Consider the following 22,823-nt stretch of genomic DNA (forward strand, 5'->3'; position numbering starts at 1 on the left):
ATAACAATCATTTCGTTTCATGAACTTGCCATTAAAGGTAGCTAAATTTCCGTTACTTCCGCCACCTCAACGCCCTTAGCGTCTGGCAGTACATGATCAAAGTAATGCTGCTGTAATATATCCATCTGATGATGAGCTTGCAGTAGCTTGCAAACTAGTTAATGGCACAAAAAGTAAATCGTGTCAAAATTCAGAAAAAGCGATCGGTTGCACACTGCACCCACATAAATAACCAAGATCAACGTGCCTGGAAGTGACAGAAATGCTCATTTGAAAAAAAAAAAAAAAACCTCTTCACACACACACACACACACACACACACACACACACACATGCAGTCTTTGGATTTATACTGAGGTAAAGTCTTGAACCATCTTCGATTTGGTCTGTTGTTTTTAGATGCAGAACCACTTCAGCATGGATAAACGTAGGTCTGATGATAAATTCTAGTAAAATGAAAGTAATGCACAGTCAGTACGCCGATAGTAAAATACACTTCTGGCAGTTAAATTTGCAACAACAAGGACTATAGAAAATGAAATGTTACTTGTTGTGCGATTGCAGTAAAGTTGAAAGATACGTGACTAAATTTAGTGATTTGGGGGTATACAGGGTGTGAAATTTACTACACAGTGCTGACACTTCTGGCAGTAATAACGGCTCCACCGCAGCTGGGCATACAGTCGAACTGAGCTTGGATGGCAGATAAGAATACGTCGTTGCATGATACACAGCTAACTAAGCAACAAGTTGCAGTTTGCAGAAAGTAAGGCTGTGTTAAGTTGAATGTCTTTGATATACAGTTACTTGCTATAGTTCTTGTTGTTGCAAATATAACTGCCAGAAGTGTGTTTTAGTATCGGCGTACTTTCATTTTGCTAGAATTAATCATCAGACCTACGTTCATCCTGTAGCGCCTATAGATGAACCAATGGGCACATGAAAAGAATAGGAAACAAAAACTACTGATGATGCCTAATACGAATAGGTGAAACATGTTCTTTCTGAAAACCAAATACATTCAATTGCAAAAGACAGAATTTGATTTTTTCTGTGTATGAATGTAATCATCAGTGTTTCTTTTTCTTGTTTTTATTTTAAACCGCATGAAACGTAGATTGTTTTATGCTGAAATACGTTTTTAAAACGTTTTTAAGACTAGTTTCATGTTTACATTCCACTTTCTCTATTTCTAACATTAATAACCTGTTCTGTTTCGTCACACAGCTTGCCATCAGTAGCATGACCACTTTCTTTCGAAATCTGATTTTGAATTTAAATATCATTTGTGTTATTAAACAGTGAATTTGCGACAGTAATGTGACTATTCGGCGAGCCTTTGGAAAGGATAGTATTAAAACATCCATTCGTCTCTGGGCTTCGTGGTGGTTATCAAATTTCTCACACACGTAAGTGACCAGATTTCAAGTAGTAATAGCTATGTGCGGGGTGTTAGACAAATTGTGCGACATATCCCTCCGTTGATTAATTATAAAGTGATGGTCGTGGTTCATCTGGATTAACTCCCAGCCCGGCTTCACTCCAGGAACTTATCTTAGTGAGGGTGGTCAGCCCACTTTGGGTAGCGAGACAGTGTTAAAATTATCACTACTCCGACATGAGTAAGAAATGCCCTGTAGCAATCTCACAACTTTTTAAAAGCTTCTCAAGCCCAAATACTGGAACGGGAAACGCAAACTTGCTAACCGTCAGTACACTGCCTCCCACTGGTTCCTTCCAACTTAGACCGACAGTCTTCTCAAAGATACAAACAGAATAAGAGTTAAAAACCAACAGTAAAAATTTTCACCAAAACAATTCAATTTCGCAGGGAGAAAAATGAAGTTTATTGGCTTCATTTAGAGTTCACCAAGTTAGTATCTTCCATAAAATACCACTGCTTGCTAACTAATGACCCCACAAGCCGATACAGGCCTTTTCCTGTCAACAATGTGGCTGCTCTTAAACTGCAGCTTCCTTGGAAGAATTGCTCAGAAATCCGCACTCGCGCAACGAAAATAAAAACACTAGTAAGTTTTTCGTATCATAATCGAAGAAATACTGTATGGGTCACCGGAGATCAGCCATCGTCTGAGCTCGGAAATCGGCACCTTTGCTCAGATCGCACGACTCTGAAAATTTTCCTGATGTGTTTTTTAAAAAATATTTCTCATTGAATTTTTTCCGTATCCACTCTTCATGTTAAGACGTGTTGAAATGGTGACTCTCAACCAGGAGACAGATGATGCATATTTCCTTGTACAAATTTGAAAAATTAATATTCCTTCAGAATTTCACTCCTGGAAGACAAGGCAAAAGCTTAAGTTGGACGATGGAGTCAGTTGGATGACTATGACCATGATTATTGTGTGTCAGTATGAACCTCGAGACTTCTGAAGTCCCTCTTTGAGGTATTTATCTACAGCATTGAAAGTAAAGAAGCCTTACAGTGAGATGTAATATGCAGTAGCATGAGTTCTTGCTCATCTTAATACCTGATGAACTGAAGAGAGCAGATGACACTTTGGTGTACGTCATGAGAGATGGTGGAGCTACAAACTGTGCTGAGAGGAGCCACTGTGAGAGCTGGTGGAGCTGTGGACTGTAATAAGAGCTTCTCTGAGAGCTGGTGAAGCTATAGACTGTACTGAGAGCAATTGTGAGAGCTGGTAGAACTACAGAGTGGCACTGTGAGAGGTGGTGGAGCCACTGTGAGAGCTGGTGGAACTCCAGACTGAGAGCCATTATCCTCTGTGAGAGCTGGTCTAGCTACAGATGGTACTGAGAGTTTGTGAGAGCTGGTGGAGCTACAGACTGTACTGAGACCCACTCGCCACTAGTGGAGCTGTGGACGGTATTGAGAGCCACTGTGGGAGCTGGTGGACCTGTAGACAGTACTGAGAGCCACTGCGAGAGCTGGTGGAGCTGCCGACAATATTAAGTTCCACTGTGAGAACCGCTGTGGAGGCCGGTCAGCCAGGCGCTTCCCAGCCGCCGCCGCCGCGGGCTGTGCAGACAGGTTCCCTCGGCGAGTTTTCCCAATCACCCGCACCGTGCGTTCCCGCTCATAATGTCACGGTGTCACGTGGCTCTGCAAGGTCTGTCGGGGCAGGCGCATCTGCCGCCGGTGAGCCATTAGCGAAAGATTCCCCGGGCCGCGCCGTGGCGATGCGGTCCCGTCCCGAGTGCCTCTCGTGTCGAAAGCCCGCGGCCTCTGAGAGGCGGTAAGTACTGCGCTGCCAGCGTTTAACTGTTCTAGGCTGCTGGGTACACCGTACACGGGTCATACAGTCCTCGGCCCCGGCTTGGACGAGTAGTTCAGCCTTCTAAAGTGACATATAACATACGTAAGTGTACCTTGTAAAGCATATTCTCGTGAACTTCGAAACTCTTCACAGCTCGCGCTAATATTGTAGGTCGAAATTAAGCAATACAGAGAAACGCAAGAAAGGTCAGACGAAAAACAAAGAGAATTGAGACGAATGTCTGCATAGGATGAGGCGATGTGTGGGCGGTTCCGCGCTTGTTTATGGTCAGTGTTCATGGCGTCCAAATATACTGCTTTACTTGTGGACTCCATTGTCGGACTTGCTGCCGGCCGTTGTGGCCGAGCGGTTCTAGGCGCTTCAGTCGGGAACCGCGGAGCTACTACGGTCGCAGGTTCGAATCCTGCCTCGGGCGTGGATGTTTGTGATGTCCTTAGGTTAGTTAGGTTTATGTAGTTTCTAAGTCTAGGGGACTGATGACCTCAGATGTTAAGTCCCATAGGGCTTAGAGCCATTTGAACCATTTTTTTAAAGTCCCATAGTGCTCAGAGCCATTTCAACTATTTTCGGACTAGCTGTATCGTGTTTCGCTGTTCGCATTCAGTTTGTGTGTGCATAAAAGGGCAGCGCATAATACACACTGATTGATATGAATATTCATTCATAGAAATCTAACGCATGCAGTTACTAAAATTGTTTTTCGCGGCCATGGACGCATTTTAATAACTTGAAACACCTCTAGCAACAAAAATCTATCTTCTCTTTCTTATTGACGAGTGTGTTGACTGCTTGAATGTTCCCCACTAATTTTACTTTTGTGACTGGTTTCTTGTCCACTTTTTATTTTCATCGTCAGTGTGAAATGTAATAATTCTTGAGTAACGTGCATACAAATATCAAATTCTCTTTGTATGCAAGAAACAAACATTGTGACTGAACGAGACGAAACACATGTCATAACAAAAAGCGTACTTAAGCATTTGCTCCCATAGAGCCAGACGTAAGAAACTTCTTATCCAGGAGATACCGTTACCAAAAACCGCACGCACGAAGATTTCAACGTTATTATTCTGGAAGCATCAGTCCACTCTAGCGGTGAGATGCCTTACCGATGATGTTTTTGGAACAGTTCGTTCCGTTCTGGTTTTGACTGCTTAACGGTGCACTCCCAGTAGGCTGCCGACTTTCTGCTGTACTCAATCTTCTGAGCATCTGGCGGTACTGAATTCAACTTTCGCTACTGACAACAGCGGGCACCGGAAGTGAATGCAGCAAGTTCGTTTCCAAACAACACATTTGCAATTTTGTGCACGCATTTTCAGAGAAGACATATAAAAGCAAATGGACTAAAAAATCAAACTAAATGCAATTATTCTGTTACGAGCCAGCGAAGACTATGCGCCCATTACACCAAAATACTCCCAACGTATTCCCGAGCAACACCCTAAATTTCGGATTGGCCCAGTATTGAAGTACATCGTTACTCATTATCTGCCAGTGTCGGCTTTCCGATTTTGCAGAGTGCTGATACTCAGTATTGTCACATAAATATGGTTGTATTTGTTGTTATATCCTTATATCCAACAGTAAACACTTACTGTATTATGTTGAGAATTAGAGCGTAAGCGAATGATAACAAATGTTGCCGAGAAATTCGGAAAAAATGTGCATTTGGAGGCTTTGGATCGATCGCTAATGCAGTTGCTAATGATCGTAATTGCTTGAGCTCCTTAAACGTTGTGTGGTCTCGCAAACGAATGTAATTCTCTGGTCTTTGCATGTATACAATTGTGTGCTTCACGTACTATGCATTGTTCGATGCTCCACGTACAGTGCATTGCTGTGTACTCCATTTAATATGCATTGTACCGTGTTGGTTAATTTGGGGAAGGTGACCAAACAGTGACGTCATCGGTCCCATTGGTTTAGGGAAGAATGTCGGCCGTACCCTTTCGAAGGAACCATCCCGACTTTCGCCTGAAGTGATTTAGGGAAAACACGGAAAACCTAAATCAGGATGGCCGGACGCGGGTTTGAACCGTCGTTCTCCCGAATGCGAAGTGTGCTAACCACTGCGCATCTCACTCGGTGTGTAATTTGTAATGAATACTGTTGTACGTGAAACTTCCAAGCAGACTGTGTACTGGACTACCACTCGATCACCAATGTTGCCTTTCACAGCCAATACTCCGACAGACTGAGTTATTCATTCGCAACTGATGACCGCCATCACTTTTCTTCTGACAGTACCTCTCTATGTTTCTAAATTCACAGAAGTTTTGCTACAGAGCTTCCAGGCCTGGCACTAGTGGAAAAAGGGTATTGTGCAATGTACGCAAAGTAGGATGGAAGTACTAGCAGAAGTAAAGCTGTGAAGACAGTTCATAATAAGTGCTGGATAATCAGATTGTTGGACACGATACAAACGTATATTATTGCTATGGAGTATTATCGACATCTACATCTATACTCCGCAAGCCACCCAACGCTGTGTGGCGGAGGGCACTTAACGTGCCACTGTCATTACCTCCCTTTCCTGTTCCAGTTGCGTATGGTTCGCGGGAAAAACGACTGCCGGAAAGCCTCCGTGCGCGCTCGAATCTCTAACTTTACATTCGTGATCTCCTCGGGAGCTATAAGTAGGGGGAAGCAATATATTCGATACCTCATCCAGAAACGCACCCTCTCGAATCGAAACCTGAACAGCAAGCTACACCGCGATGCAGAGCACCTCTCTTGCAGAGTATGCCACTTTTGTCAATCCGATCTGGTACGGATCCCACACTGATGAGCAATACTCAAGTATAGGTCGAAGGAGTGTTTTGTAAGCCATCTCCTTTGTTCAAAATGGTTCAAATGGCTCTGAGCACTATGGGACTCAACATCTTAGGTCATAAGTCCCCTAGAACTTAGAACTACTTAAACCTAACTAACCTAAGGACATCAGACACATCCATGCCCGAAGCAGGATTCGAACCTGCGACCGTAGCAGTCCCGCGGTTCCGGACTGCAGCGCCAGAACCGCTAGACCACCGCGGCCGGGCATCTCCTTTGTTGATGGACTACATTTTCTAAGGCTTGGTTCAAATGGCTCTGAGCACTATGGGACTCAACGTCTGAGGTCATCAGTCGCCTAGAACTTAGATCTACTTAAACCTAACTAACCTAAGGACATCAGACACATCCATGCCTGAAGCAGTATTCGAACCTGCGACCGTAGCGGTCGCGCGGTTCCAGACTATAGCGCCTAGAACCGCTCGGCCACCCTGGCCGGCACATTTTCTAAGGACTCTCCCAATGAATCTCAACCTGGCACCCGCCTTACCAAAAATTAATTTTATATGGTCATTCCACTTCAAATCGTTCCGCACGCATACTCCCATATATTTTACAGAAGTAACTGCTACCAGTGTTTGTTTTGCTATCATATAATCATACAATAATCTTTCTATGTATTCGCAATACATTAAATTTGTCTATGTTAAGGGTCAGTTGCCGCTCCCTGTACCAAGTGCCTATCCGCTGCAGATCTTCCTGCATTTCGCTGCAATTTTCTAATGCTGCAACTTCTCTGTATACTTCAGCATCATTCGCGAACTTCCGACACTATCTACTAGGTCATTTATATATATTGTGAAAAGCAATGTTCCCCAATTATGAGGAGCAGTGAAATGAAAACAGAACACCCGCCACAACGTGTCCATGAAATGGTTCCATTCATAAAGTAATGTCCGCCACCGTAGCTGAGTGGACAAGGCGCCGGCTTGTCATGCCGGAGGACCCGGGTTCGATTCCCGGGTGGGGTTGGAGATTTACTCCGCTCGTGTACTGTGTGTTTGTGTCGTCTTCATCATCCTCATCGACGCGCAAGTCGCCGAAGTGGTGTCACCTCAAAAGACTTGCACCAGGCGATCGGGTCTACCCACCTGAAGGCCCTCGCCACACGACATTTCACTTCATTTCATAAAGTAATCACCACACTCGTTAAGACGTTTATCCTAATGGGAGACGAGAAGATCAATTCCTGTTTAGTAGAAATCTGTCGACCGCTGACGGATCCGCAACCGTACCAACACCTGCACTTGCACTTTCGACTGAAACCAACGTCCACGCACCTCTTTTTTCAGGTCGCCAAAGATGTGAAGATTACACGCTGAAAGATCCGGGCTGTACGGAGAATGTTGCAGTGTTTACCAGTCAAATCACCGAAGCGTATAGTTAGTCTGATTGGCAATGTGGGGGCAGGCGTTATCGTGTAACGGAATGATTCCGTCTGACAGCATTCCAGCAGCCAAGGGCAAACGGAAAGCCTACAGTGGAAACATCTCACATCTCCTCTGCCAAAGAAATCCAAAACTATTCACATAGTTTCCGGTGACGTCACCATGACCTTCGACTGCAGGGGCTGCTCGTCGAGTTCATCGAATCGTCGAACCTCAATAATGCGTAGCGCAATGAAGACACTTTGCAGACTCGCCATGAAGTCAGAACGTCCAGGAATAATGTCGGGTGGAAGCATCGTGTTGCACGATAGCGCCCGCCACCACACTACCAATCGGACGAAGGATACGCTAGAACGATTTGGTTGGGAAACAGTGCAACATCCTCCGTGGAGCCCGGATCGGTCTCGGTAGGATTTTCACATCCTTAGCGACCTGAAGAAAGACATTCGTTTACGTCGCAGACAGTCGCACGAGGAAGTGCGAGAGTGGGTGCGGTTGTGGATCCGCAAGCAGTCGATCGCCTTCTACGAGACAGGAATTGACTCTCTGATCTCCCAGTGGGATAAATGTCTTAACGCGTGTGGTGATTAATTTTGAATGGAGTCATTCAGTGGTTCCGTTGTGGCGAGGGGGTTTGATTTGACGGTCCCTTATACTAGTAACACATGTTACATTACCGCAGACAGCCTCAAAGTAGGCTTCTGCTACAAGTAAAACAGTTTCTGCGTCAGTCACTTGCGTATTTCACCACTACACGTTTCGATGGTTCACACCATCGTCTTCAGGTAGACCGGTATTTATATAGCTGGTATTGGCGAAGATTACAGACACTTTTTCAGAGATGCAGTGTAGGTTATTTTCGGTCTTTTGCTAATGATAAAGATATTGATTCAGTTAATGCATTTTGTAAGTTAAAAATATAAATTACTGACAGTGAACTATACTTACAGGGATAGCGGAGTTGTAAAAGATCTGCATACCATTACTTGATGCATGTCCTCTCCACAACACATTACATTCACATTGTCGTTTCAAAGAAGTTCTACATCTTACATACTTTTTTTTTTCTACATAGGATACAGAGGTACAAGATTAAATGAGTTCCAAAATATGTTTTTTCTTTTTTTAAAATTGTGAATGGGCTGCACCAGAATACTGACATGTGCACAACTCAGTTAATCTACTAGGTTGTTATAAATACATTGCTTCATTTGTCTTTTTCTGTGAATGTGCTACAGCAAAAAAATGGTTCAAATGGCTCTGAGCCTTATGGGACTTAACATCTGAGGTCATCAGTCCCCTAGAACTTAGAACTACTTAAACATAACTAACCTAAGGACATCACACGCATCCATGCCCGAGGCAGGATGCGAACCTGCGACCGTAGCGGTCGCGCGGTTCCAGATTGTAGCGCCTAGAACCGCTCGGCCACCCCAGCCGGTGCTACAGCATTGAATATAAAAATAATTATTAAATAGTTACCGGGACGTACATAAATTTGTTTTACTTTTGTTTTAAAGAATGTTAATGCACTTCTCTTGACTACAGATATGTGCACACTTCAATTTTTATATTAATTTCTTATACATAAAAAGATTACAACTGATCATACATATGTATTGCAGGTTGAACTTATTTAGGGATAAATGGGAGTGATTACATTAATTGCTGTGTATTGAAACTGTAAATTATGAGAATGGTTTAAGTATTGTGTCAAAGGTTTTGGAAAAGTTGTTTCAGCCTGTTTCACTATTGTCATTGAGTAGATGTTCCCCAAATTTTTTTCTATGTATATAGATTTCTAGATTCTCTTAGAGAGACATTCTGTGTCCTTTGGTCAGTGGTTGTAATATTTCAAGGTTGTTTTCTACATTGTCAAATGGATGTCCAGTATCTTTCATATGGGAGGCCATTGCAGATTTGTGTGGTGTGTTGATGTGTTCTTTGAGTCTGGTGTGGAAGTTACGGCTTGTTTGACATATGTACTAAACCAGGCTGTTACTATACATGATTTTATATACGCCAGAAGACGAAAATTTATCTTCACTGCCTCTTAATTTATGAAGTAGTCTTTGACTTATTTTATTGTTTGTTTGGAATGCAATTCTTACTTTGTGTCGCTTGATCAACAGTCACAGCCCTCATAACGCCGTCCGTCATGGGCGAAATATTCAGCTTCAGCTATACAAGCCGCTACATCAGTGGTCGCCAACCTCTCTTGCTCAGGAGCCAACACTGCATTCCTTGGCGGGACCTCGGGCCGCATATTTACCGATCTTGTTATTAATTACTGGTAATTTACATAAATTAGTACGTTATGAGCCCCCAATAGGCAGGTTATGGTAGCAGCTAGCGATGAGATAGACGGCGGCCACCAAGTACCGATCGTTAAGTCGGCAGTATTCGGAACACTTGGTGTCAACTGTTGTCTGTTTCAGATTGCTGCCACCCTTGCGGTCCCGAAGTTGTGACACTGTGACAATGAGTTGCTGTGTTGTTTGTGTGAACGGATGATTAATTGATTAATAACAGTAGCTAGATTTACATTTAAATGCATTATGCAATATGAGACACGATTACACATATTTACTAAATGTTTTGAATGTCGTTTTTCTTATACTCATTGCGTTGTCTTGCAACAGCCGTAATTTAATTTGTTATTCCTTGGTACAGATACGTACCGCATTTCAATATAACCGTCTCTGTAAGACAAATTTACGAATCCGTGTTATTTCCGTGTGAAAATTTATACCGTAATAACTGATCGGCTCGCGTCGCAGACGGCCGTGAGTTGTCAGTACTGGAAGACAAATTAACAAAACATTTACCCCTCTTACATCCTCTAACTCGGGAGTGACCGCACTAATTATCCCTCCGCCCATAAGGTAAGCAGCCAACCTTTTTTTCTTACAACCAAATCCCAGATGTCAAACACTCAGATCAATACCAAACGTTGTATGTCGATAGAGCATCAACCAAAACTCCTATTAAGTTCGTAATATGTGCTGTCGTAAACATTAATTATAAGTAACATCAGAACTACGGAGCACAGGAAAAGCATAACCGTTAGTAACTATTAGATACTATTTCTGTAGGGAAGTTGGCAGCGCGTTTAATCATCGTACCAAGAGTCCTGGGTTCCAACCACAATGACGACTGTGAAAGTGATATATGGGACAACATGTTTATGAAACGTAAAAGGACTGTTTGGAATTAACAGCAGTGTTCTCTTGGCAGCCAGCTTTCACTTCGTTTCTTTGAAAGTAGTAAACCTATAGAGTACATTTGTAGTTTCACAGAATATACAGTCATAACAAAAAAACAAATAATTGTTTCGCACGTAGGAAGTAATGTTAAGAACAATAAAAATAATAGTAGTAGTAATAAACAAAATAATATCAATAATAAGTACAACGTTCAAAAATAAATGCATACACGACCCCTCCTGCCCCCCCCTCCCACGCACACACACACAGTCACTCATTCATTCAGGAACAAAGGCTACACAAGAATGGTTGCATACCAAGAAGTGTGCGAAGCAAATAGCATATAACAGTTTCAAGCGTCAAACAGTTAAAAAAACTTGCCATCAGTGGGGTTTCAACGCAGAACCTTTGATACGATCACCTCACGCTCTGCCAACTCACACACGCGAAATCGATAACCAGTTACTCACAAATACGCTTTTCCTGTGCTTCGTAGTTCTGTTGTTACATTTAATTACCGTTTACGCATGTTCTAGTGGACGACAGCACATAGCACGAACTAAATCGGAGTTTTAGTAGATACTCTATCGACATCCAACGTTTGGTACCGAACTGATGGTGTGACAACTGGGGGATTTGGATGTTAGCTCACGGCCGAATTCACCAACGTCAATTACAACTAAACAAAACTTAAAATAGAATTGTTTCTGTAAGATTTTCTGTATTGCCGTAGACCGCGCGGCTACCCAGCGCGGCATAACCAATGAGCTGTGCAGCATACTGATGACAATTTAATAACTCATAGATGTAGTGTTTCCGCTTATTGGGAGAAACTACGTAAACAAAATCAAATGTTCAAATGTGTGTGAAATCTTAAGGGACTTAACTGCTAAGGTCATCAGTCCCTAAGCTTACACACTACTTAACCTAAATTATCCTAAGGACAAACACACACACCCATGCTCGAGGGAGGCCTCGAACCTCCGTCGGGACCTACGTAAACAAAAAATGGTTGTGTAATCGAAAAATTTTAGCAATAAAAATGATGTAGTTGATCAGACAAATCAGTGAAATCAGAATACTATACAAGGCGAAGAACAAATGTTTAAACCCGTTGATACAATGAAGAACAAAGACGAAAGCGTAAACTCCCAACTGGATTTCTGAATTCGCTCAAAGTTCCTTGCACGCCCTCGAAAAAAAGCCCTTAAACTACATCATAGAAGTGGGTATACTACCTGGAAAGGAGAAAGGCAAATCAGAGTTCATATTACGAATATCGGTGCATTTCAACTAACTTACCGCTTAGTTTTTGAAGGCTCCAGTTTCCGGTAAGATTAGCGTACAACGTAACTACAATCTACGAAGCGTGTTCGCATGTTGCCGACTGCAAAACTTATTAGTCTTCGCAACAGATAACAATTGATTAAGTGTAACTTCCTGGCAGATTAAAATTGTGTGCCAGACCGAGACTCGAACTAGGAAATTCCATAGCAGCGCACACTCCGCTGCAGAGTGAAAATTTAATTCTGGAAACATCCCCCAGGCTGTGGCTAAGCCATGTCTCCACAATATCCTTTCTTCCAGGGGTGCTAGTTCTGCAAGTTTCGCAGGGGAGCTTCTGTGAAGTTTGGAAGGTATGAGACGAGGTACTGGCGGTAGTGAAGCTTTGAGGGTGGGTCGTGGGTCATGCTTGGGTAGCTCAGTCGGTAGAGCACTTGCACGCGAAAGACAAAAGTCCCAAGTTCGAGACTCGGTTCGGGACACAGTTTTAAACTTCCAGGAAGTTTCATATCAGCGCACACTCCGCTGCAGAGTGAAAATTTCATTCTGGAGATTAAATGCAGTTTATAATAATGTGATTTGGATAAGTTAGATACTATATAAATGAGAGGATTAACTGCACCGTCTTTTTCAATTGGGAAAACAAATGGAAAAGGAAAAAGAAATCTAAACGAACGGGTTCTTCTCAGGTAGGTTTTAACATTTTTGTGTGGCTAGAATAAATTGGCCCGCGATGAGTTTATCATTACCGACCGTCTGTCTGTTTCGGCAGTCGTTCTCCCTCTTCCGAGAGAAAGCTGCTGGCCTCTGCCGGCCAGTGACTTTGGCTTTCGCTGCGGTCACCTCGTGCTGCCTCTGAGGGGTCACGCAGCCGGTCGAAGTCATCTGGCCAGACGTCTAACTTAATTTAGTCAATCTGTGCCGTTAGCGCGGGCAGTGTGTCTGGAGACCGGCAGGCGTGCCTGCCCGCCTCTGTATCACCAGCGGCGGTGAGCAGAGCAGAGCAGGGCGGATCGAAACATTGTGGCGCTAAGTCGCGCCAGGTGGCGGTCACAGAGAAACTTCGTTAACGGTATGTAATAGATGTCTATATTAATGAGTTAGTTATTGCTTTGGGACCATTTTTTTCACATTTTGCATTCATGTAGTTATAGCTTTCTTATCACTGAAGCAGCTGGGGTAAAATGCGGGATGCGAATTGTTATTTGTAGCTTATACAGAAAAAGTACGGCAGTTATAAGAAAGTAAGGACATGAGAGGTAGGCAATAATAGAGGAGGGAGTGACACAGTGCTGTACCCGATCTCCTGCATTATTCAGTTTGTACAACCAGTGATGCGGTCAAGAAACTTAAGGGAAAAATTGGAATCGGAAAAGGGGTTTCAAGGAGAAGAAATAATAACTTCGACATTTGTCCATGAAATTATAATTCTGGCAGAGACTTTAAGGGACTTGGAGCATCAGTTGAGCAGAATGGATAGTGTCTTGAGAACAGGTCATAAGGATATCAACCGAGTTAAATGTGGAGAAATGTAAGTCAATGCGGATGAGTTGGGAGAACAAACCTGTAATGTTCGGTTACAGTATTACTAGTGTCCCGTTGACACAGTCAAGTCGTTTAAATATACCGGTGTAACGTTGCAAAGCGATCTGAGGTGCATCGAGCATTTGAAAACTGTGATAGGGAAGGCAAATGATCGACTTCGGTTTACTGGGAGAATTTTAGGAATGAGTGGTTTATCTGTAAAGGAGACCGCATATAGGTCGCTGGTGCGACCAATTCTTGAGTACTGCTCGATGTTTGGGATCCGTACCAGGTCGAATTGAAGGAAGACATCGAAGAAATTCACAGGAGGGTTGCTAGATTTGTTACCGGTAGGTTCGAACAAAACTTAAGTGTTACGGAGATGCTTCGGGAACTCAGATGGGAATCCCTGGAGGGAAGGTGGCGTTCTTTCGGGAAACACCACTGAGAAAATTTAGGGCACCGGCATTTGAAGCTGACTGCTGAATGATTCGACTGCCGCCAACATTCATCGTGCGTAAGGACCACGAATATAAGATACGAGAAATTAGGACTCATACGGAGGCGTGCAAGCAGTCGTTTTTCTCTCGCTCTATTTGCAAATGAAACAGGAGAGGAAATGACAGTGCTACAGGGTACCCTCCGCCACGCACCTTACGGTGGCTTGCGGATATCGATGTAGATGTAGAAGTGAATTGTGTATTATTGTTGAATTAAATCGCATGTCGCTGAGAGAATTAGATTAGAAAATGAAGCACTGAAAGTAATACACGAGTTTTCTTATTTGTGCAGCAAAATAATTGTTGATGGTAGAAGTAGATGGTTCAAATGGCCCTGAGCACTATGGGACTTAACTTCTGAGGTTATCATTCCCCTAGAACTTAGAACTACTTAAACCTAACTAACCTAAGGACATCACACACGTCCATGCCCGACGCAGGATTCGAACCTGCGTCCGTAGCGGTTCCAGACTGTAGCGCCTACAACCGCTCGGGTAGTAGTAGAGAAGGTATAGAACGGAAATGGTAAAGGCAAGTACATATATCCTCAAAACGAAAAAATGGATACATCTAGTTTGATTTAAAGTTACGAAGTCTGTTCGGAAAGTATTCGTTGTCCATGTATCACTTCTGCGTAAGGCGTCAGTACAGACAAGAAAAGGCTCAAATGGCTCTGAGCACTATGGGACTCAACTTCTGAGGTCATTAGTCCCCTAGAACTTAGAACTAGTTAAACCTAACTAACCTAAGGACATCACAAACATCCATGCCCGAGGCAGGATTCGAACCTGCGACCGTAGCGGTCTTGCGGTTCCAGACTGCAGCGCCTTTAACCGCACGGCCACTTCGGCCGGCAGACAAGAAAAGGGTAGACGCTATTCAAAAGTGGTGCTACGGCGCAACGGTGGAGATTAGATGAGTAGATCAATTAACTAATGAAGAAATACTGAATTTAACTGAGGAGGGAAGAGCTTTGTACCATAAAGATAAAAAAAAGGATAGAGCGATATCACACATCCCGAGGCATCAAGGAGCGGTTAATTTGGTAATGGGAAATAGGTGTGTGGAGGCTAAAATTGTGTTCGGAAACCAAGGCTTAACTGTACTAAGAAGGTTCAAATGAGTGTCGGTTGCAAGACTTGTGCAAAAATTAAGTCTTGCTCATGATAGACTAACACGGAGACCTGTATCAATCCGGACTGGAGACTACAGCGGCAGCAATGACTGAAGAATTTGTGAGTTTAGTGTAATCTGAAAAAAAAACACAAACATGTGCAGAGATGAATAAATAAAACTTTCCAGAATGAATTTTCACTCTGCAGGCTAGTGTGCGCTGATTTGAAATTCAGATCTCCTGGTAGATTAAAACTGTGTGGCGGAACGGGGCTCGAACATGGAACATTTGCCTGTTGCGCGCAGGTACTCAGCAGTACGGCAGGAAGTTTCAGATCAACGCACACGCCGCTGAAGAGTGAACATTCATTCTGGGAACAATCCCCCATGCTCTGGCTAAGCCACGTCTCCGCAGTATCCTTTTTCCAGGAGTACTTCTCCCGAAAGTGAAGTTTACCAGATACGAGACGGTGAACGGGCGTATGTAAAGCTACGAGAGTCAGTCATGTGTAATGGTTGGATAGCTCAGTTGGTAGAGCGTTGAACCGCAAAAGTCCCAGGTTTAAGTCCCGCTCTGGCACACAGTTCTAATCTGCCAGGAATTTTCAAGTATGAATCTGCCACCTTAAAGTAGTGTTACAACGACGAACTAATAACCTTATCATATAAGGTAAGACAATAAAAAAAATTTGAGGGTTTCTCATTCATTACCGCCCATAACGTATATCTTTTTTAAAATAATCATTGTGAAAAGGGTATCGCTTGCTTTTGTAAGAACAAATAGTGTTTTTAAGTAAATATCATTTTGAACTAAAAATAAAGCAAGTAGACTTTCATTATCAGTGTTATTTTTACATGAAAGTCTATACTTTACTATACTTCTATACACAATTCCAGTAGATATTCGGTATCTTTATGTTTGTTTGCGAATATATGCTTCTTCCGATTGAGAATCCCGCCGACTATGAAATACGCGCTGCGATTCGTTTTCTTAGTTCTAAAGGCGTGGAAGTGGCTGAAATTCGTCGTCAGATCAGTAAAGTGTATGGAGAAAACATTATGACCGACTGTATTGTACGAAAATGGGTGAGAGCTTGTAAAGACGGTCAAAGGAATGTCCATGATGAGGAACAAAGTGGGAGGGGTGGAGGGGTGGGGGGGGGGGGTGGGGGGGCAGAGTGAGCTTCACTCATTACTGACGATTTGGTCCAGAAGGTTGATGGAAAAAATGAGAGGGAACAATCACTTCACGAGTTCGACGTTATGTGATGAGTTTCCTCAAGTGTCAAGGACTGTGCTTTCTGCAGTTATTGCCTAATCAGGCGGCAGATTAACATTGGTGGGAATTATGTAGAAAAATAAAGTACAGGCTTTCATGTAAAAATAAAATTGTTAAGGAAAGTGTGCTTGTTTTATTTTTATTTCAAAACGGTACTTAACTTAAAAACACGCCTCCTGTTTACGCATATTAGGCTAAGGTTTTATCACTGGCATAAGTATTTTAATTGTAGTTCAGTCTACATCCAAGACCTAAATAGTTACGTTGTACTTGAGAAAAAACAGTTATTGAAGGATATTTCAATCATGGAATTAAACAGTAACATACTATAGATATACATTACGGTTAATAAGGACTGGTAGTTACATGTTCACTTGTTGCTGCTACTGCGGCCGAAATAATAAACCGATTATAGCAATTTTACCGAGCGAGGTGGCGCAGTGGTTAGCACACTGGACTCGCCATCGGGAGGACGACGGTTTAATCCCGCGTCCGGCCATCCTGATTCAGGTTTTCCGTGATTTCCCTAAGTCGCTACATGCAAATGCCGGGATGGTTCCTTTGAAAGCGCACGGCCGACTTCCTTCCCCGTCCTTACCTAATCCGATGAGACCGATGACCTCGCTGTTTGGTCTCTTCCCCCAAACAACCCATAGTAGTTTTCTAAGTACTATATGCGAATTCCGTGAGCTTATAATGGTCTACTGCGGCGGAAGACTAGACTGTTCGCCTTACCTCTCGTGTAACTTCCAAATTGAGACAGCATCGGTTTTATTATACCAAAGTTAAGTGTTTAAGTGTGTGTGTGTGTGTGTGTGTGTGTGTGTGTGTGTGTGTGTGTGTGTGTGTGTGTGTGTCCTTGCAGTCTCCTTCACATCTTTTCTACATATCTGCTTGGTCAAGGCAAGTGTCCTCGCATTCTAGCTGTTTGTGAAACGGGTGTAAGAAACAGCGTCTTGCGCGGAAATACCTGCTCAATTAATACACCTGCCTGCAGCGAGCGGCACAGGTTGTAACAGTAACTGCAAGAGACTAGCTGTGCTGCGTAGACATTGCGGTCAACCGCGTCCTGCTGCAAAGGGCGTTTCTCCTCTTTTATTGCACTGGAAGTAATTGTAATACGTTGAACGTAGGACGGTAATTAAAGCTCGTTTAAGCAGTACACACTGAATTCTGAATGCCTGAACCCGAAACTGTACAGCTTTCCAGTCCCTGCCGTAACGTGTTGTTGTTGGTGTGTGTGTGTGTGTGTGTGTGTGTGTGTGTGTGTGTGTGTGTGTGTGATCAAAACAAACAATGAATCCTGTGTCCACTTTCCATTTGCCCTCGATACGCCACCTATTGAAAACAAAATAGCGCCGCGAAGTAGAGAGTAAATTTAATTAATTATTTTTCCGTTTCCATAATATTGATGGAAAAATACACGTACTACAAGAGGCAGCTTCTGCGTATTTTTGAACCTGCCTCTTGTTATGTAGTAGCCGGCCGTTATGGCCAAGCGGTTAAAGGCGCTACAGTCTGGAACCGCGCGACCGCTACGGTCGGAGGTTCGAATCCTGCCTCGGGCATGGATGTGTGTGATGTCCTTAGGTTAGTTAGGTTTAAGTAGTTCTAAGTTCTAGGGGACTGATGACCTTAGAAGTTAAGTCCCATAGTGCTCAGAGCTTTTTAACCATTTTTCTTGTTATGTAGAACGCCAACAGCAAAAATGCATACTATTCAATGCAAATTGGCGAAAGTGACCAGCATCCCACTCCATATGGATTTAACGTCACGTCTCCATGCAGGGCCAATAGGAACGTAATAATTCAATTTGAGTGTATAACAGAAAAATGTTTTTCTTTTTCAAATAGTTAACAAATTTATTTGCATTCAGCTAGAAAAAATTATTTATTCGCGTTCCTCTTGTCGAGTTCCGTATCTCCATTTTAAATGCACTTAAAATGATGGAAATGAATACAATAATAAATATAATTCTTCTGTTCTTTTGTCCCATTTTTAGTGCACTGAAAGTGAAGTTAGACTATTCTAAAATCGGTAAGCAGACGAAGACCCTGTGAATTCCATTGGAGTGAGGGAAAGCCTAACATTCACTGTATTCTGATGAGAAAACAAGAGGGTTTTTTTTCCTTTTATCTTTGAGAATTAATACAAAATTTTCTGTATTTACCTCTTTGCTTTACTTGTATAATGCGTGTTACCTCTACCGGGTAATTTTAACAGTTGAAACGCGTGATTCATTTTTATTCAGTGAAGTCCATGTTATTACGAACTTGTGAGAAGGGTGGAGGGGGGGGGGGGGAATGAAGTAGTTAGAAAATAGTACAGGCAGAAAGCGAATGAAGGTCAAACGTACCAAGTGATGGCCAATCCTACAAATAAAAATAAACTGTTCCTTACGTTTATAGGGGCTGAGATTTCCGTGTGAACGTTGAAGCGCAAACTACGAGTAGCAACAAGTAAACTTTCTGTCGCCATCTCCTCCCAGCGGCCGATGTACCGGCTGACAAGATTCTGCAGTCGATGTTAGATGTGGGTCTAGTTACGACGAAAGACAAAGCATGTAAAGCTAATTCTAAAGGGAAGCAGCTAAGTGTAACCTGTTGCCTCGCTGAAATGTCTGCTGTGGTACTGAGCAAAGCGTGGAACAACAGAGTAGGTTTCCTGTATTTGGTTACCATGTTAATAACAGGGGCAGGCTAACTAAAAGAACGAACGAATGGTCTAGTAATTTTGAAATTTGTTTTTCGCTGCCTTTAGTAACTATGGAAAGAACTGTCTCGTTCACATGAATAGTTCTACAACTATAGTTGTTTTTCTGTACATCTGAATTACGTCCACTATGGTGGTTAACGACTTTTGAATAGTATTTAGGCTTCGACGCCCTATCGTTAGTGATCGTCACACGGAAGTATTTTAGCAGGTCTTTTTTTTTAAATAATGAATTAGGGATGTGTCTGCATCTTTACTAGTACACAATTATTGTTTTGCTTTACTACCCAAACGGATTTCACCACAATTGTGGCATCCTCAATGGGCGTTTTTGTTTAGTTTCCTGAAATGCATACATATAGATTACGTTTAGATTAGGAAATATGTCACTTTGGATTTTTTTGTTATTTAAATTAGATGTGCTCAAATGTTCAAATGTGTGTGAAATCTTATGGGACCTAACTGCTAAGGTCATCAGTCCCTAAGCTTACACACTACTTAACCTAAATTATCGTAAGGACAAACACACACCCCCATGCCCGAGGGAGGACTCGAACCTCCGCCGGGACCAGACCGCTCGGCTAATCCCGCGCGGCAAATTAGCTGTGTGCTTTACCTTTGATTTTAAATTGTATGTCAGCTACGGCTGCCAACAGAAATCAGCTACATGTCTAAATTACTACACCATGTCATCTGCAAACATGCGGGATGTTAGGATATCGTCTGCGTTGAATTTTTGTTTATAATCCAATGTTTAAAATATATAGTTCGTTAAAAATTGTGACAAATGCCCGTGCTCTTTTTTACGTAGTGATAAATAGCGTTGCAGATTTCTAGCGAATTCTGACACTTTTCGTAGAGAAGATAAAATTGTAGCGCAGTCTCGCTTCTTAGAAACACCGTGCCCTTTATCTGGCTCATAACTTCAAAGCTAGCACAGATGCTACCCGACCATACCTTTACTCGTTTAATTTTATTTTAACTTTATTTTGCAACAGTAATGTAAAAATCTTCTTCGGATCTTGAATCTGTTGACAGGGTTATCTGTCGGAGCGGGAAAGGTATTAGACACGGATATTACGAGGAAATAATATTTACGGGCATGGAAGGCGAGCGGTATTAGGACGTTTAACCTACTTTAGGATTGAACGCTGCGGCGTCGTTCTTGAATAGATACTTCACGGGTTTTCTTCCGCGTCTGATCTGAATGTAATCTCAAGCTTTCGACGATTTCTCCGGTAGTCATTGTCAGAAGCTACCTTCAGACATCTCCATCATATAATCCGGCAACTAAATAACCACACGGCCTACAGGCATCCCCTGACGACAACAAAAATGACATCGACATTGGAAATCTGACGCAGCAAGTAATTCGTGAAGGATTTATTCAACAAACGAAGCAACTAAGCTGCGTCACAGATTGCAAAACGTATCAATCCATCGCATTGTTACGCTCTGCTATCTTGACCTAGGTCACTCTGGATTTGATAGAGGAAGGAACATTAGGGTTTAACGTACCGTCGACATCGAAGTCATTAGAGATGGAGCACAAACTGGAAGCGTTTGAAGGATGGAGAGTGAATCCGCCGTGTCCTTTCAAACCATCCCGGCATTTGCCTGGAGATTTGGGGAAATCACGGATAATGTAAATCTGAATCGTCGTCTTCCCGAATGCGAGCCCAGCGTGATAATGACAGCGTCAGTGCGGGGGTCTGAGGACTGAACAGTTCGACATAGTCGACAGGTGAAGGCAGACAGGTAATCGAAGAAAGTTCTTCAGAATTATTTGGATGTGTCTCTCGATAAGACAGAGCAGACTTCATTAGTGACCAGCTCGTAAATAAGTAAAACTAGTGGAATAAATAGGAGCTCCGTTTGCGCAAAATGTGTTTTGTCCCATAACCGGTTTCGGGCTCTAAGACTTTGTCTAGTGATTAGGAATTATTTAACACAACAGGTGTCTGTCCGTAATTCTGAGTATTCATTGTTTCACAGAAAGACACCTGTTGTGTTAAAAAATGTCTAACCGCTGAGAATGGCCGAAGATGCGAACCGATCGTGGTTCAAACTACATTTTATGTGACTCGAGGTGCTATTTATTAAAATTAATAATAGAAGTTGAGGCAAAATGATAAATACAGTGGTAGTAGGCAGGGTAGGATTCACAAATGAGAATTAGCCGCATGAACCTTTCAGGAAAAAATCCGTACGTTGTGGCAGAGCTATCGTGGGGAGCCCCATTTTCCCCGAATCCTAGATGGGGCAAACGATTTAGAGATAACGCGACTGCAGCAGTTACTCAGTGGGCGAAGTGTTTCAAGCCGGCAGCTGTGGCCGAGCGGTTCTAGGCGCTTCAGTTCGGAACCAGGCTGCCGCTACGGTCGCAGGTTCGAATCCAGCCTCGGGCATGGATGTGTGTGATGTCCTTAGGTTAGTTAGGTTTAAGTAGTTCTAAGTTCTAGGGGACTGATGACCTCAGAAGTTAAGTTCAAAGCAAATGGCTCTGAGTACTATGGGACTTAACATTGTGGTCATCAGTCCCCTAGAACTTAGAACTACTTAAACCTAACTAACCTAAGGACATCACACACGTCCATGCCCGAGGCAGGATTCGAACCTGCGACTGTAGCGGTCACGCGGTTCCAGACTGAAGCGCCTAGAACCGCACGGCCACACCGGCCGGCAGAAGTTAAGTCCCATAGTGCTCAAAGCCATTTGAACCAACTTTTCCGTTACGAAGGAAGTGCAAGCTATGTCTGTTCTTTTTTCCGTGTATCACGTCCTCATCTGACAGGCGTACACACACAGCTGTGGAGTAACTTTAAGTTACCGGACGTTCCTGCGCTAACCGAAAGGAGTTGTAAAAATCCTTTTCATAAAAAGGACTTGTGAGTGGCGGAGACCGTTAACGGTGATCTGCAATGCGGAAGCTACGCTTCTGGGGAATTCTGTATTCAAGGTAATTTTTTTGTTCTAGCCACCAACCTGGCAGAGTGAATTAATGTGAAGAAGGTCGCAAAGAGAGTAAAAGAACAAGGGACGCCGTATACCATTTAATAAGGAGGCGTTATTGCGTCCTTCGCTTTGCGAGGGACAGCAGGATAGCGGTACCATAGACTATAAGGCTATTACTGCCGACGTAATGAAATTTCTTGTTTACGTCTCATATAAAACCTCTACACAGCGAATATTAAAACTGCAATACGAACTTAAGTTAGCGAACGGCTGTAATAGCTCGGTTTTATTGATTTACACAACTTGTATAAATAGCCCCAAAATTTTGAACATAATTCTCCAAAAGATATTTAATGGTTCTGGCTTGCAACTGACTATGGAAGCTATACGACAACACTCTTTGTCTTAACATCGAATTGTAAAAGCGACAGATATTAACTGTCAAACTGAAGCCTGTTTTAGTTTCAGCCATTGTTTTTAGACTTCCGCGTCGTATAGCTTACGTAGATACATGAACAGCTGTTTGCGTTAGCCAGCCCTTTAACGGTATGACAGTGATACAAACATCAACATTACACTTCTTTCTCAGGGTTTCCTCAGCCTTATTAGATAAATGCTAGAACTACTCATCGTTGCTCCTACACGCTCCTTGTCGACGTAACTTGAAAACTTAAGTATGTTCGCCGGCGAAGTTACGTTGGTACCCAGAACAGATCGTCAATCCACTTTCTTCGTCATCGTCTCCGTGCAAACATTGTCGT

General features: G+C 42.9%; 1 protein-coding gene and 1 non-coding gene across 4 annotated transcripts in view; both read left to right on the forward strand.

The window, feature by feature from the left end:
* Positions 1–3,178: 3,178 nt before the first annotated feature.
* Positions 3,179–22,823, forward strand: part of LOC126253261 (putative polypeptide N-acetylgalactosaminyltransferase 9) — a 598,235-nt gene continuing 578,590 nt past the window's right edge. The window contains exon 1 of one of the 3 annotated variants that reach the window (XM_049954469.1): positions 3,179–3,224. The gene's annotated coding sequence lies outside the window, so the exon portion shown is untranslated. The remainder of the gene's footprint in view (positions 3,225–22,823) is intronic. The other 2 variants (XM_049954467.1, XM_049954468.1) reach the window with 2 other exon arrangements.
* Positions 7,003–7,072, forward strand: Trnad-guc (transfer RNA aspartic acid (anticodon GUC)). The gene has a single exon. It is a non-coding gene; the product is annotated as a tRNA-Asp (tRNA).

This window comes from Schistocerca nitens, chromosome 4 (assembly GCF_023898315.1).
Source record: "Schistocerca nitens isolate TAMUIC-IGC-003100 chromosome 4, iqSchNite1.1, whole genome shotgun sequence".
In the NCBI taxonomy this organism is placed as follows: Eukaryota; Metazoa; Arthropoda; class Insecta; order Orthoptera; family Acrididae; genus Schistocerca; species Schistocerca nitens.